The 3520-nt window shown below is 35.7% G+C and overlaps 1 non-coding gene across 1 annotated transcript; it reads left to right on the top strand.

Annotated features, from left to right (window-relative positions):
- Positions 1 to 2578: 2578 nt before the first annotated feature.
- On the top strand, positions 2579 to 2685 carry LOC116752463. The gene has a single exon (XR_004349529.1). It is a non-coding gene; the product is annotated as a U6 spliceosomal RNA (small nuclear RNA).
- Positions 2686 to 3520: the final 835 nt, after the last annotated feature.

The raw sequence follows: 3520 nt of genomic DNA, 5'->3' as shown, positions 1-3520 counted from the left end.
AAGGAGCTGGTGTGGTTTTTGGCTCTGTGAACTTCAAATTACAAAGCTCCTTTTCAGAAGAAAGTCTCACACCAAAAGAATACTTCTGAGAGTAGAATCCAAATGAAGAAGGATGGGGTAATAGAAGCAAAGGAAAAAGAAAGTCTAGATAAAAGAACAGAGGAACTACATCTCAGAAAGTACAGGCCATTAAAAAGTTCTTGGTAAGGACACCAGAAGAAGGAAATCTAAAGTAATGAAGCCAGAAAAGTTATCCTGATTCACCCTTCCTTCATAAAAGAAAAAGTAAATCCATATAAAAATGAACAATAGAATAAGATTGTGTTCAAATCCAGCACTAAGTTAGATGTGTTAACTAACCATATTGTGGTGATCATTTTGCAATGTATAAGTGTATCACATTATTACATTGTACACCTTAAACTTACACAATGTTATATATTAATTATATCTCAATAAAGCTGGAAAAAAATCCAACTCTAAGTCATTATAAGAAAAAAAGAGGACTTCCCTGGTGGCGCAGTGGTTAAGAATCCATCTGCCAATGCAGGGGACATGGGTTCAAGCCCTGGTCCAGGAAGATCCCACATGCCGCAGAGCAACTAAGCCTGTGCGCCACAACTACTGAGCCTGTGCTCTAGAGCCCGTGAGCCACAACTACTGAGCCTGTATGCCACAACTACTGAAGCCTGTGTGCCTTGAGCCCATGTTCTGCAACAAGAGAAGCCACTGCAATGAGAAGCCCATGCACTGCAACTAAGAGTAGCCCCTGCTTGCCGCATCTAGAGAAAGCCTGCGCACAGCAACGAAGACCCAACACAGCCAAATATAAATAAATTAATTTTAAAAAATAAAAGAAAAAGAAAGGGCAGAATATCATTCTAATAGTGAAAACATATCAGAAAGACATGCTTATAAAACAGATGAAAAATTTATTATTTCAAAATGAGATAAAAAACTAATAAAATAATATCAGAGAGGAAAGGACTATATAAATCAGAATTAGAGAAGCTCAGAAATGATGTAGGAGAACTCAGAATTAATCATTTGAGAGATGGAGACTAAAATAGAAAAAAACAGAAGAGTGAATAAATATATCAGATAACAGTAGGTGAAAAGGAGGGAATTCCAACAAATCAAAGAGATCTGTGAGAAAGTGGTAGATGTGGAAAGGTAAACAAATGAACAAACTATAATAGAAGACCCACCAAAAAAAAAGCAGAGGAAATTTTAAAATAATTTAAAAAGCAAACATTTTGAGAAAAGTTCTCCTGAAGTAAAAAAGATTTGACACTAGTACCTAGGAAAATCAATCCAGAATGACCAATGTCAAGGTATATTCTCAGAAAACTTCTGGACTTTACAAGAAAAGAAAAAACTCTTTTGGGCATCTAGTCAAAATATCAAGTCACCTAAATGGGAAAGAAATGATTGTCTTTGAACTTTATTCCAGAAGAAGTAGAGAGACAGGGACTTCCCTGGTGGTCCAGTGGTTAAGAATCTGCCTTCCAATGCAGGGGATGCGGGTTCGATCCCTGGTCGGGGGACTAAGATACCACATTCCACGGGGCAACTAAGCCCGCATGCTGCAACTACTGAGCCCACGTGCTCTAAAGCCCACGCACCACAACTAGAGAGCCCCTGTGCTCTGGAGCCTGCACGCCACAACAAAAGATCCCGCACGCTGCAACGAAGATCCTACGTGCCGCAACTAAGACCTGACGCAGCCAAATAAAGAAATAAAGAGAGTAACATATTGAAGATATTCAAGGAAAGAAAACATGAGCCAACGATTTTATATCTAGTCAACATGCCACAAATGATGAACATGAAAGAATCAGAGACTACTGCTCCCATGAATTTACTGAAGAAAGGTTTTTTAGACAACCAAAATGGAAAGACATTGGCATAAGGACTGATGGTAAGCATAAAATATGTATTTACCTATAAAACTACGATGGTTATAAGAAGACTACATGACCAGGCAAAGTAGATATTATATAATAATTAAAAGGGAAGAATGGTAAGAGGGATAAAATATAGAATATACTTGTTGCTGATGAGGATAAAAGGATATTTATTCAAATGAGATACTGCTGGATAGGGATAAGAGAGGATAGAAGAAATTATTAATTAATTTTAATATTGTTGAGGAACCAATAGAAAATAACAAAAATAAGATGGGGGGATGGAGTTTTATTTTAGTTTAGTATAAAAGTAACCATTAAAATAAAAATAAAACCTTCCTAAATACCAAATACATTTGAGAGAGCAAATAAGTGAAACACCAGTGCTATAAAACACTTGCATTTGTACAACATAAAACAATATGAAGTGAAAACAATAACGTGCAAAAGAGTATATGCGGTATACTACTATTTGAATAAAAAAGGCAAAAATGAGGATATATGTATATGCATGCACATATACATATATATTATTTGCTTATTTTTGCAATTAAGAAAGGATAAACCAGAAACTTACACGCAGGGATTGAGAAAACTACTCTGAGTTACATTTTATATAGTTTTGACTTTTTAACTATGCTACTGTTTTACATATTCAAAAAATTAAATTAGTGCTTGCTTTGGCAGCATGTATACTAAAATTGAAATGATACAGAGAAGATTAGCATGGCCCCTGAACAAGGATGACATGCAAATTTGTGAAGCATTCCATATTTTTGTCATGGATGTTAACTAAACTTTGGTAATTGTATCAATATATACATGTGCCAAATCATTATGTTGTATACCTTAAACTTACAATCTTATATAGCAGTTATATCTTAATAAAACTGGAAAAAAATTAAGAAGCCCACTATCACAAAGAAAAAAATTAAGTCAACAAGGAAAGGAAAACTCTAACACTGAATATAAAAAGAAACAAATGAACCTATTTCGAGGTTAAAAGTTTTTTTAACAGATCTTTTTACCTTTAGTGGGCTATATTCTAGGGATTAAAAAGAAAGCACTGCAAACAATCTGGAACTTTATTAGTAGATTTGTTCTTGGTAGTGGTACTGATACAGTAATTCTGATACTATTGGGTGTATTGTAAGGAGGAGCAAATGAGTAAATATATTGATGTTGGATTGAAAACCAGGTTTTCACTGTGGGAGAAAAGAGATAAAAAATATGCACTGGGAGGAAAAGAGGAAGAATCCTGTGGTGTTGGACTGGAGTTGGGGGATAAAGATAAATTTATGATTTAAAATCAAACATACTTCCTGGCTCTGTCCACTGAAAGGACCTAGACACAATGACATCCCGATAGCAATGAGCACTCTTACCACCCAGTTTTTGCTTTCTATGAACTACTTCTCACTAAAAGTAATCAAGTTATCTTGGGGAAATGGCTGATTCTAGGTGTGAATCAAAGGAAAATACAAAATGAGCTTGGGCTTTCCTCTGCTAGAGAGCAAAGAAGTGCTCAAACAAAGATGGGGTTATGTCTGAAGGACAGAGACCAGCTGGAAGGGGCTCCCACCTTGAAGGGGCCAAATTTGGGACAAATTGAA

The sequence above is a fragment of the Phocoena sinus genome, chromosome 3 (genome assembly GCF_008692025.1).
Source record: "Phocoena sinus isolate mPhoSin1 chromosome 3, mPhoSin1.pri, whole genome shotgun sequence".
In the NCBI taxonomy this organism is placed as follows: domain Eukaryota; kingdom Metazoa; phylum Chordata; class Mammalia; order Artiodactyla; family Phocoenidae; genus Phocoena; species Phocoena sinus.
The sequence above is the reverse complement of the archived record's forward strand: the minus strand, read 5'-3'. Positions and strand labels throughout refer to the sequence as shown.